The sequence below is a fragment of the Taudactylus pleione genome, unplaced genomic scaffold (assembly GCF_031769625.1).
Source record: "Taudactylus pleione unplaced genomic scaffold, aTauple2 ptg000440l, whole genome shotgun sequence".
Taxonomy (NCBI): Eukaryota; Metazoa; Chordata; class Amphibia; order Anura; family Myobatrachidae; genus Taudactylus; species Taudactylus pleione.
In genome coordinates, this window is record NW_028284842.1 from 94,513 (window position 1) to 108,107 (window position 13,595).

The window sequence follows — 13,595 nt, forward strand, 5'->3', positions numbered from 1 at the left end:
TCCTTGGTCCTTGGCTGGAGTTTTTTGGGGTGCCCTGCGCCTCGGACGTGAACCCCTGAATGTTAGGGACGCGGTATAGAGGAGCCTTGACGGTGGCCCAGCCCTTAATCATATTTGCAAATGTATGTAACTAATATCTCTGAATTTCTATTATCATGTAGGATTCAAGTATTTCTGCTGATATTGCTGCAGTGTGCTGGAGGGACTATCCCTTTTCTTCTGTGGTTCAGTGTAAACCCCGCTCATTACAAGCACCTGTGCTATATCATTAAGCTGATGTGAGTGACCACCATACTTTTTATTTGCAGTTTTGAGAGGCATGAAGGGAGCCAGCATTGGGAGGTTGTGCTGGTCCTTATAGTGCCATTTGGAGGTTTCTGGGGTACCTCCAAGGTGAGTCAGCTCTTGGCTTATATATATATATTATGTATACTGTATATGTGCTGTTATTATGCAGTACATTAATATGTAATTATATGACCCAGAGTGGGTGCTACAATTAGGTAGCATTAATTATTTTGGGGTGAGCGTTTGGGCGTGGGGCCCCCGGGGTTGCTCTGGCTGGGCCTTTTTCAGGGCATCACCACTTAACTCACATAGATATTTTTTCATCACCTTTTTATTTGTTAGTTTATTATTCATGTAATCTTAATTATTTCTTACTATATTAACACTTATTGATTACCTTTACACATCTATACTTTACACTTCACTATCATCTTTTTTCCCTTTGATGCCCTGGGGATGGTCCTTGGCTGGGTTCTTTTGGGGTGCCCTGCGCCTCAGACGTGAACCCCTGAATGTTAGGGACGCTGGCATAGAGGAGCCTTGACGCTGGCCCGGCGCTTATTCATATATTTGCAAATGTATGTAACTAATATCTCTGAATTTCTATTATCATGTAGGGGTCAAATATTTTTGCTGATATTGTTGCAGTGTGCTGGAGGGAATATCCCTTTTCTTCTGTGGCTCAGTGTACACCCCGCCCTTTACAAGCACCTGTGTAATGTCATTAAGCTGATGTGAGCGACCACTTTATATTTTTTATTGTGTTCATGCAATTGCCCGCCTGGCACAGATGCATAGACACCTGATGAAGATGTATATTTCAGGAAAGACAGGGACAGGTGCATATGGAGGATGGTGATGATGTGATTGGGCTGTAATTGGCTGGTTGTGAAGACTCTGCAGATGCTGATTGGTGCGGTCACTATTGCTCAGGTATACTGTATATTATACTTTGTGGATGTGTTGAAGCAAAAATATTTTCTTGTATGAGATAGGGAGACGTTGATGCCTAATAATAAATGTATATTTTACTAATGTAACAGATGTCTATAAACATGGGCATAAGTACATGAGACGTGTGCCTGGCATAAATTGGGCATTTACACTACAGGTGCCACCCTCTACATATCTTGAGATATTTGCACTTTTGCATCCAACTCTTCATAAGCCCCATTGTGACACGTATGTAAAACATTATATATACTAAGTAGATATATTCAAAATAATACACAATATACAGATGTCCATGTGACACACACGGAGGATGATCCCTCTTTTCCTGTGCATCGGGCTGGCTGAGGGTTGTCACATAGGTCTGGGGGAAATAACTGGTCAGTCCGAGTCTGTGAGGTCAGGAATTGATGGAATTCCCCGAATGGACACAAGATTTCCTGTGTGACAAAAAGATACAGTTATATATAATACCATAAAAGACAAACACCTCACAAACCAATATCAGTGTGACACCCGCGTGTCTTCTGCTTCCCCCGAGAGAGGACATTTATGTGATAGATTATATTTATACATTATACTGTATCAGACTCCTCCTGTCATTAAGCAATGAGAGCACCGCAGGACAGCTTAGGCTCTATAAATGTATTCTTAGTAAGTAAAACTATAGACTATGGGTTCTCTGCAATCCTGCTAGTTACACTAGGGGGTAAATTTACTAAGAATCCAGATTGATCGAGATGTCAATCTTGGGTGATTTAAGGGTTGATTTTCATCTCGCAAATTTACTAAAGGTAAAGTCGGGTGAGAGAGAGAGAGATTTCTCTCTTCTCACTCGTAAAACTAGGGGGAGATAGCTAACTCGAATATACTCTCCATCGGGCAAATCGGAAGTACTTTCACCTAAAATATACATCTCCCAGGTGAGATGACAGCAAACTCTCTGCCCAAATCACTTTTCTAACTCTCCATCTCCTGAGCTGCGAGTTAGCCTGAAACATACACAAATCATTGTGATTTGTGTATGATTCTGCATTTAATTAGTTAAAAATGGGTTAAATTAATTTTTTAAAAATAACGTGAGGTCCCCCCCCAAAAGCATAACCAGCCGCAGACTTGTCAGCCTGTCCTGGTACCTGAAATTATTTGGAACAAAACGAGTAGGGTTCCATTTTAATTTAGGCACCAGCACCAGGCTGGTAAATATAGGGGGAAAAAAATGCATATGGGTCCCCCTATATTTAAAACCAGCACCAGAACCAAAATGACCAGGGTGTAATGCCACAGCCCGGAGACCCTATTACCGAGTCTTCATGGCCAAAGCATTATCACCCCAAACAGCTCAGGCCAAGCTGAGGATCTCAGGGGAGCTGGGGACCCCCCAAGAAGGGGCCCCCCCTCTCCCGAAACCCCAGGCTTGGTCTGAAGCCCAGGGCTCTTCCACACAACCATGGGCTGTGGGTACGGGGGTAATAAAGTGTAAAATAGATGTAAACTATTGTATTTTACAGTAGAACTACAGGTGCCAGCATGCCTACCATTTGGCACTTGTGGAACTACAAGTGCCAGCAGACGGCTGGCACCCGTACCCCCATTATAAAATAAGTAGTTAAATAAAGACATGACACACACTCCGTATTTAATAAAAGTTTAATACACACATACCTCAATCACACATACTTACCTTCTGCCAGATGTTTCTGTCCTCTGCTCCAAGTAGAAATCCGTGTGTATGGCCCTGCAACAAAGATCCTATACTCACCTGATCCTCGCACTGGTCTCCATAGGATCCCAGGGGGGTCTTGGCAAAACAATCACATGCTTACCCGAAACCAAACGGGCTGGTATTGGTATGTGTCTAGTCACACATACAGTACCAATACTACGTGAATGCCAGCTGCCTGGACGTCACGGGGATTCCCACGTCCCGCCAGCCAATCAGAGGCCACTTCATGTATTGCGGCCTCTCATTGGTTGGAACCCACGTGTGCACAACTAACCGTACGCATGCGTGGTTTGGAAACATCGGATACGTACGACCAAGCGGCCGCTTACGACCGACTCTGAATGAGGTCCTATGTCCCTGATTCAGAGGCGCTCGCTCTGAATCAGGGTGGGACTTTTTTTTTTTTAACCCCTGCCTCCAGGTTGCTCGCTAAGCTGTGGGTGACCACCCACAGCTTTAGCGGGTGGCCTGGCGATGGTCACAATTATCGCAAACCATTGGGCTTGCGACAAGACCCTTTTGGTAGGGTCTCGTCCACCGCAAGCCCCAGTGAACTTCCTGCTCTGATAGAGCAGGAAGTTCACTACTAATATCACATGTGATGTCAGTAGGGCCACCCACAAATGGCAGGTGTTCCTTCGGGAACTCCTCCGTTTGTGCAGCCACCCCCCCGACCTACCTACAAAACGGGGCGAGCTGTCGATCAACATCGACAGCCGCCCCATCTTGTAGCAAGCCCCGGAGCGAGTGCACACTGCCCGGCCATCTACCCACTTGCTCGCGAGCGGGTCTGAACCAGTCCCTATGTCAGCATGGAAGAATTTGACCTTATGAATAAAGTTTTGCATTAACTAATTTTGTACTCTGTGGAGCAAATAAGTGACTTAAATAAAAAGTCTGCTAAAGAGAAACGTTTACATGAGCAAATTGTTTTTAACGAGGATAATTCACTCTAACTTATCAGCATCATTGATGAGACTGAAAAAAAGAGCATGAAAATAATGTGCTTTTTGCAAAGAAAGAGTTAAGGTGCCTACACACTGGCCCTGATTCAGAGCCGGACGCTCTTTCAGAGCGCTCGCTCTGAATCAAGGCGTTTTTTTTTAATTGGAGCTGGCCTCCTGGCCTTTCAACTAAGCTGTGGGTGACCACCCACAGTTTTTATGAGCGGCCAGGTGATGGTCTCGACCATCGCAACCATCGGGTTTGTGACGAGACCCTTGTGGTAGGGTCTTGTCTGCCGCAAGCCCCAGTGAGCTTCCGGCTCTAATAGAGCCGGAAGCTCACCACTGACATCACTCATGATGTCAGTGGGGCCGCCCCCAAACGGCAGGTATTGCTTCGGGAACATGATGCGATCTCGTGTACAATTTCCCTTGAACTCTCCCCCGGCAGCTTCCCGGCAGTCCTGGACAAGATTTGGTGGTAAAAAGTGTCCAATGTAACAAACGATCTATCGTGCCTCCTATTTCCAGTGCATCGTGTATAATGGGGCCCATCCATCAGCAATGGATTGCCGTGATCCCAACATGTTGGATTTTCCCGATTTGACGATCGCGATTAAAAAATTATCACGATCGTCAAATCGGGGACATTTAACATGTAATATTTCAGCGATTCTGCGATGGATCACTGAACATCGATGTTGGTCGGCCGGCGTTTCCAACCGGCAGATAGCCATTTCCAATCGCGTCGCAGGATCGTGGAAATACCGGTCAGATGTATGGGCACCTTAACATTGTCAGATCTTGCCTGCAGCACGGCAGATCTGAAGATACGATGTACGACCTGCGGGGATGCGTATTGGCATCGTGATCTGATTTGGACATATTGTACACGATTTGTCGTCACGATGCATCGAAATCGGGCAAATCGTGTAAAATATCGCCAAGTGTGTAGGCACCTTAAGACACTGTTAAATTGCACCAAAATTGTGAACTCCTTCAACAGGAAATGGAAGCATTAAAAGAATGTATACAGCGGTATCAAAGTGACACCGTGCGCGCTCAAGAACAAGAGGCAGATTTCTGATATAACTGAACAAAAGTTGGGACTTGTTAAACTATATATGGAGAGCAATCTCCTGCAGACTCAGAACAAGGGCCGTATCAATTAGCCGTGAAAAGTCGGAATCCGCGAAAAAGTACTGCGACTTTTCGCCAGTCGGAAACTTTTTGCCGTATTCAATTGCAAACACTTTTCGCCTACGCGAAAATTGCAATGGATTAGGTGAAAAAGATTCGCCTCTGAATAGGTGGAGAAAAAAAGTGCAGAATCGCTAGTTTGGGGTGCAAAGGTGGGGAAACCAATCAGCACCCTTAGGACAGCCCCCAAAAGGATAACTGCATAAAAAAACCTAAAGTGAGGAACACCCCAAAAAAGCACTTTGAAAATGTTGGCGAAAAAGTGCAAAGTGGAGGTACAAGCTTTTAAAGTAGCGAAATAGACTTTTGGGGGTCTGCAAGTAGGGGTCAGGTGTTTTTTTGATTGCAGGTGCATTTTTTTAAACTACACTTTATCGACTTTAATCCATGCTTGCCCCCATTTTCATGTACCCCAAATGTGACAGGACTGCTTATTTTCACCATAAAAACTGCTTAATGCAATTTTTCACCACTAATTAGAAGAATTTGACACCCCTTAAGTACCCCGAATAGCTTTATTAGGGCTAATCAGGGCGATGTACATTGATCCCCAATGTTAGTCTTTTAGGGGGTGTCAGGCTGATTTCCTCAATTCTGACAGCACTTGTCGCCTAGTTTGCTTTCGCCAGGTTGCATTTTCGAGTGTTTTGGAATTGAATACGGTGAAGAGCGGGGGCGCGCACGAAAAGTTTTTGTGGCTAAAATACGCGATGTCAGCAAAAAATACGGCATATAAATAAGTATCACGGGTGGAAACTGATTGTAATACCGCCCCAAGATGGAAAGCGGGGATACTTTGCCATTGCAGACGCTGCTCAGGGGAACGGAGATGGAAAGCGTGGATACCTTGCCATTGCAGATGCTGCTCAGGGGAAAGGAGATGGAAAGTGGGGATACTTTGCCATTGCAGATGCTGCTCAGGGGAACGGAGATGGAAAGCGGGGAAACTTTGCAATTGCAGATGCTGCTGAGGGGAATGGAGATGGAAAGCGGGGATACTTTGCCATTGCAGACGCTGCTCAGGGGAAAGGAGATGGAAAGCGGGGATACTTTGCCATTGCAGACGCTGCTCAGGGGAAAGGAGATGGAAAGCGGGGATACTTTGCCATTGCAGATGCTGCTCAGGGGAACGGAGATGGAAAGTGGGGATACTTTGCCATTGCAGATGCTGCTGAGGGGAACGGAGATGGAAAGCGGGGATACTTTGCCATTGCAGATGCTGCTCAGGGGAACGGAGATGGAAAGCGGGGATACTTTGCCATTGCAGATGCTACTAAGGGGATCGGAAATGGAAAGCGGGGATACTTTGCCACTGCAGACGCAGCTCAGGGGAACGGAGATGGAAAGCGGGGATACTTTGCCACTGCAGATGCTGCTGAGGGGAATGGAGATGGAAAGCAGGGATACTTTGCCATTGCAGATGCTGCTCAGGGGAACGGAGATGGAAAGCGGGGATACTTTGCCACTGCAGATGCTGCTGAGGGGAATGGAGATGAAAAGCGGGGATACTTTGCCATTGCAGATGCTGCTGAGGGGAACGGAGATGGAAAGCGGGGATACTTTGTCATTGCAGATGTTGCTGAGGGGAATGGAGATGGAAAGCGGGGATACTTTGCCATTGCAGACGCTGCTCAGGGGAACGGAGATGGAAAGCGGGGATATTTTGCCATTGCAGACGCTGCTGAGGGGAACGCAGATGAAAAGCAGGGATACTTTGTCATTGCAGATGCTGCTGAGGGGAATGGAGATGGAAAGCGGGGGTACTTTGCCATTGCAGATGCTACTGAGGGGAACGGAGATGGAAAGCGGTGATACTTTGCCATTGCAGATGCTGCTCAGGGGAACGGAGATGGAAAGCGGGGATACTTTGCCACTGCAGATGCTGATGAGGAGAATGGAGATGGAAAGCGGGGATACTTTGCCATTGCAGACGCTGTTCAGGGGAACGGAGATGGAAAGCGGGGATACTTTGCCACTGCAGATGCTGCTGAGGGGAATGGAGATGGAAAGCGGGGATACTTTGCCATTGCAGATGCTGCTGAGGGGAACAGAGATGGAAAGCGGGGATACTTTGCCATTGCAGATGAAACTAAGGGGAACGGAGATGGAAAGCGGGGATACTTTGTCATTGCAGATGCTGCTGAGGGGAACGGAGATGGAAAGTGGGGATACTTTGGCATTGCAGATGCTGCTCAGGGGAACGGAGATGGAAAGTGGTGATACTTTGTCATTGCAGACGCTGCTGAGGGGAACGGAGATGGAAAGCGGGGATACTTTGCCATTGCAGATGCTGCTCAGGGGAACGGAGATGGAAAGCGGGGATACTTTGCCATTGCAGATGCTGCTCAGGGGAACGGAGATGGAAAGCGGGGATACTTTGCCATTGCTGATGCTACTAAGGGGATCGGAAATGGAAAGCGGGGATACTTTGTCACTGCAGACGCTGCTAAGGGGAACGGAGATGGAAAGCGGTGATACTTTGCCATTGCAGATGCTGCTAAGGGGAACGGAGATGGAAAGTGGGGATACTTTGTCATTGCTGAAGCTGCTAAGGGGAAGGGAGATGGAAAGCGGTGATACTTTGCCATTGCAGATGCTGCTCAGGGGCATGGAGATGGAAAGCGGGGATACTTTGCCATTGCAGATGCTGCTAAGGGAAACGGAGAAGGAAAGCGGGGATACTTTGCCATTGCAGATGCTGCTAAGGGGAACGGAGATGGAAAGTGGGGATACTTTGCCATTGCAGATGCTACTAAGGGGAATGGAGATGGAAAGCGGGGATACTTTGCCATTGCAGATGCTACTAAGGGGAACAGAGATGGAAAGCGGGGATACTTTGCCATTGCAGATGCTGCTAAGGTGAACGGAGATGGAAAGCGGGGATACTTTGTCATTGCAGATGCTGCTGAGGGGAACGGAGATGGAAAGCGGGGATACTTTGTCATTGCAGCTGCTGCTCAGGGGAACAGAGATGGAAAGCGGGGATACTTTGTCATTGCAGATGCTTCTGAGGGGAACGGAGATGGAAAGCGGGGATACTTTGCCACTGCAGATGCTGCTGAGGGGAACTCAGAAGGAAAGCGGCGATACTTTGCCCTTGCAGATGCTGCTGAGGGGAATGGAGATGGAAAGCGGGGATACTTTGCCATTGCAGATGCTGCTCAGGGGAACAGAGATGGAAAGCGGGGATACTTTGCCATTGCAGACGCTGCTGAGGGGAAAGGAGATGGAAAGCGGGGATACTTTGCGATTGCAGATGCTGCTCAGGGGAACGGAGATGGAAATTGGGGATACTTTGCTATTGCAGACGCTACTAAGGGGAACGGAGATGGAAATTGGGGATACTTTGCTATTGCAGACACTACTAAGGGGAACGGAGATGGAAATTGGGGATACTTTGCTATTGCAGACACTACTAAGGGGAACGGAGATGGAAATTGGGGATACCTTGCTATTGCAGATGCTGCTGAGGGGAACGGAGATGGAAAGTGGGGATACTTTGTCATTGCAGATGCTGCTCAGGGGAACGGAGATGGAAAGCGGGGATACTTTGCCATTGCAGATGCTGCTCAGGGGAACGGAGATGGAAAGCGGGGATACTTTGTCATTGCAGATGCTGCTGAGGGGAATGGAGATGGAAAGTGGGGATACTTTGCCATTGCAGACGCTGCTCAGGGGAACGGAGATGGAAAGCGGGGATACTTTGCCAATGCAGACGCTGCTAAGGGGAATGCAGATGGAAAGCGGGGATACTTTGACATTGCAGATGCTGCTGAGGGGAATGGAGATGGAAAGCGGGGGTACTTTGCCATTGCAGATGCTGCTGAGGGGAACGGAGATGGAAAGCGGGGATACTTTGTCATTTCAGATGTTGCTGAGGGGAATGGAGATGGAAAGCGGGGATACTTTGCCATTGCAGACGCTGCTCAGGGGAACGGAGATGGAAAGCGGGGATACTTTGCCATTGCAGACGCTGCTGAGGGGAACGCAGATGGAAAGCGGGGATACTTTGTCATTGCAGATGCTGCTGAGGGGAATGGAGATGGAAAGCGGGGGTACTTTGCCATTGCAGATGCTGCTCAGGGGATTGGAGATGGAAAGCGGGGATACTTTGCCATTGCAGATGCTGCTCAGGGGAACGGAGATGGAAAGCGGGGATACTTTGCCATTGCAGATGCTGCTCAGGGGAACGGAGATGGAAAGCGGGGATACTTTGCCACTGCAGACGCTGCTCAGGGGAACGGAGATGGAAAGCGGGGATACTTTGCCACTGCAGATGCTGCTGAGGGGAAAGGAGATGGAAAGCGGGGATACTTTGCCATTGCAGACGCTGCACAGGGGAACGGAGATGGAAAGCGGGGATACTTTGCCACTGCAGATGCTGCTGAGGGGAATGGAGATGGAAAGCGGGGATACTTTGCCATTGCAGATGCTGCTGAGGGGAACGGAGATGGAAAGTGGGGATACTTTGTCATTGCAGACGCTGCTGAGGGGAATGGAAATGAAAAGCGGGGATACTTTGCCATTGCAGATGCTGCTCAGGGGAACGGAGATGGAAAGCGGTGATACTTTGCCATTGCAGATGCTGCTAAGGGGAACGGAGATGGAAAGTGGGGATACTTTGTCATTGCTGAAGCTGCTAAGGGGAAGGGAGATGGAAAGCGGTGATACTTTGCCATTGCAGATGCTGCTCAGGGGCATGGAGATGGAAAGCGGGGATACTTTGCCATTGCAGATGCTGCTAAGGGAAACGGAGAAGGAAAGCGGGGATACTTTGCCATTGCAGATGCTGCTAAGGGGAACGGAGATGGAAAGTGGGGATACTTTGCCATTGCAGATGCTACTAAGGGGAATGGAGATGGAAAGCGGGGATACTTTGCCATTGCAGATGCTACTAAGGGGAACAGAGATGGAAAGCGGGGATACTTTGCCATTGCAGATGCTGCTAAGGTGAACGGAGATGGAAAGCGGGGATACTTTGTCATTGCAGATGCTGCTGAGGGGAACGGAGATGGAAAGCGGGGATACTTTGTCATTGCAGCTGCTGCTCAGGGGAACAGAGATGGAAAGCGGGGATACTTTGTCATTGCAGATGCTGCTGAGGGGAACGGAGATGGAAAGCGGGGATACTTTGCCACTGCAGATGCTGCTGAGGGGAACTCAGAAGGAAAGCGGCGATACTTTGCCCTTGCAGATGCTGCTGAGGGGAATGGAGATGGAAAGCGGGGATACTTTGCCATTGCAGATGCTGCTCAGGGGAACAGAGATGGAAAGCGGGGATACTTTGCCATTGCAGACGCTGCTGAGGGGAAAGGAGATGGAAAGCGGGGATACTTTGCGATTGCAGATGCTGCTCAGGGGAACGGAGATGGAAATTGGGGATACTTTGCTATTGCAGACGCTACTAAGGGGAACGGAGATGGAAATTGGGGATACTTTGCTATTGCAGACACTACTAAGGGGAACGGAGATGGAAATTGGGGATACTTTGCTATTGCAGACACTACTAAGGGGAACGGAGATGGAAATTGGGGATACCTTGCTATTGCAGATGCTGCTGAGGGGAACGGAGATGGAAAGTGGGGATACTTTGTCATTGCAGATGCTGCTCAGGGGAACGGAGATGGAAAGCGGGGATACTTTGCCATTGCAGATGCTGCTCAGGGGAACGGAGATGGAAAGCGGGGATACTTTGTCATTGCAGATGCTGCTGAGGGGAATGGAGATGGAAAGTGGGGATACTTTGCCATTGCAGACGCTGCTCAGGGGAACGGAGATGGAAAGCGGGGATACTTTGCCAATGCAGACGCTGCTAAGGGGAATGCAGATGGAAAGCGGGGATACTTTGACATTGCAGATGCTGCTGAGGGGAATGGAGATGGAAAGCGGGGGTACTTTGCCATTGCAGATGCTGCTGAGGGGAACGGAGATGGAAAGCGGGGATACTTTGTCATTTCAGATGTTGCTGAGGGGAATGGAGATGGAAAGCGGGGATACTTTGCCATTGCAGACGCTGCTCAGGGGAACGGAGATGGAAAGCGGGGATACTTTGCCATTGCAGACGCTGCTGAGGGGAACGCAGATGGAAAGCGGGGATACTTTGTCATTGCAGATGCTGCTGAGGGGAATGGAGATGGAAAGCGGGGGTACTTTGCCATTGCAGATGCTGCTCAGGGGATTGGAGATGGAAAGCGGGGATACTTTGCCATTGCAGATGCTGCTCAGGGGAACGGAGATGGAAAGCGGGGATACTTTGCCATTGCAGATGCTGCTCAGGGGAACGGAGATGGAAAGCGGGGATACTTTGCCACTGCAGACGCTGCTCAGGGGAACGGAGATGGAAAGCGGGGATACTTTGCCACTGCAGATGCTGCTGAGGGGAAAGGAGATGGAAAGCGGGGATACTTTGCCATTGCAGACGCTGCACAGGGGAACGGAGATGGAAAGCGGGGATACTTTGCCACTGCAGATGCTGCTGAGGGGAATGGAGATGGAAAGCGGGGATACTTTGCCATTGCAGATGCTGCTGAGGGGAACGGAGATGGAAAGTGGGGATACTTTGTCATTGCAGACGCTGCTGAGGGGAATGGAAATGAAAAGCGGGGATACTTTGCCATTGCAGATGCTGCTCAGGGGAACGGAGATGGAAAGCGGGGATACTTTGCCATTGCAGACGCTGCTCAGGGGAACGGAGATGGAAAGCGGGGATACTTTGCCACTGCAGACGCTGCTCAGGGGAATGTAGATGGAAAGCGGGGATACTTTGCCACTGCAGATGCTGCTGAAGGGAATGGAGATGGAAAGCGGGGATACTTTGCCATTGCAGACGCTGCTCAGGGGAACAGAGATGGAAAGCGGCGATACTTTGCCACTGCAGATGCTGCTGAGGGGAATGGAGATGGAAAGCGGGGATACTTTGCCATTGCAGACGCTGCTCAGGGGAATGGAGATGGAAAGCGGGGATACTTTGCCACTGCAGATGCTGCTGAGGGGAATGGAGATGGAAAGCGAGGATTCTTTGCCATTGCAGATGCTGCTGAGGGGAACGGAGATGGAAAGTGGGGATACTTTGTCATTGCAGATGTTGCTGAGGGGAATGGAGATGGAAAGCGGGGATACTTTGCCATTGCAGACGCTGCTCAGGGGAACGGAGATGGAAAGCGGGGATATTTTGCCATTGCAGACGCTGCTGAGGGGAATGCAGATGAAAAGCAGGGATACTTTGTCATTGCAGATGCTGCTGAGGGGAATGGAGATGGAAAGCGGGGGTACTTTGCCATTGCAGATGCTACTGAGGGGAACGGAGATGGAAAGCGGGGATACTTTGCCATTGCAGATGCTGCTCAGGGGAACGGAGATGGAAAGCGGGGATACTTTGCCACTGCAGATGCTGCTGGGGAGAATGGAGATGGAAAGCGGGGATACTTTGCCATTGCAGACGCTGCTCAGGGGAACGGAGATGGAAAGCGGGGATACTTTGCCACTGCAGATGCTGCTGAGGGGAATGGAGATGGAAAGCGGGGATACTTTGCCATTGCAGATGCTGCTGAGGGGAACGGAGATGGAAAGCGGGGATACTTTGTCATTGCAGACGCTGCTGAGGGGAATGGAAATGGAAAGCGGGGATACTTTGCCATTGCAGATGCTGCTGAGGGGAACGGAGATGGAAAGCGGGGATACTTTGCCATTGCAGATGCTGCTGAGGGGAACGGAGATGGAAAGCGGAGATACTTTGCCATTGCAGATGTTGCTGAGGGGAATGGAGATGGAAAGCGGGGATACTTTGTCATTGTAGACGCTGCTGAGGGGAACAGAGATGGAAAGCAGGGATACTTTGCCATTGCAGATGCTACAAAGGGGAACGGAGTTGGAAAGCGGGATTACTTTGTCATTGCAGATGCTGCTCACGGGAACGGAGATGGAAAGCGGGGATACTTTGCCATTGCAGACGCTGCTGAGGGGAACAGAGATGGAAAGCGGGGATACTTTGCCATTGCAGATGCTACTAAGGGGAACGGAGATGGAAAGCGGGGATACTTTGTCATTGCAGATGCTGCTGAGGGGAACGGAGATGGAAAGTGGGGATACTTTGGCATTGCAGATGCTGCTCAGGGGAACGGAGATGGAAAGCGTTGATACTTTGTCATTGCAGACGCTGCTGAGGGGAACGGAGATGGAAAGCGGGGATACTTTGCCATTGCAGATGCTGCTCAGGGGAACGGAGATGGAAAGCGGGGATACTTTGCCATTGCAGATGCTGCTCAGGGGAACGGAGATGGAAAGCGGGGATACTTTGCCATTGCAGATGCTACTAAGGGGATCGGAAATGGAAAGCGGGGATACTTTGTCACTGCAGACGCTGCTAAGGGGAACGGAGATGGAAAGCGGGGATACTTTGCCATTGCAGATTCTGCTAAGGGGAACGGAGATGGAAAGCGGGGATACTTTGTCATTGCAGAAGCTGCTAAGGGGAAGGGAGATGGAAA

The 13,595-nt window shown here is 49.4% G+C and overlaps 1 protein-coding gene across 1 annotated transcript in view; it reads right to left on the reverse strand.

Annotated features, from left to right (window-relative positions):
- Positions 1 to 713: 713 nt before the first annotated feature.
- CD2 (CD2 molecule) overlaps positions 714 to 13,595 on the reverse strand; it is a 69,534-nt gene continuing 56,652 nt past the window's right edge. The window contains exon 7 of the mRNA XM_088447796.1: positions 714 to 1,679. The gene's annotated coding sequence lies outside the window, so the exon portion shown is untranslated. The remainder of the gene's footprint in view (positions 1,680 to 13,595) is intronic.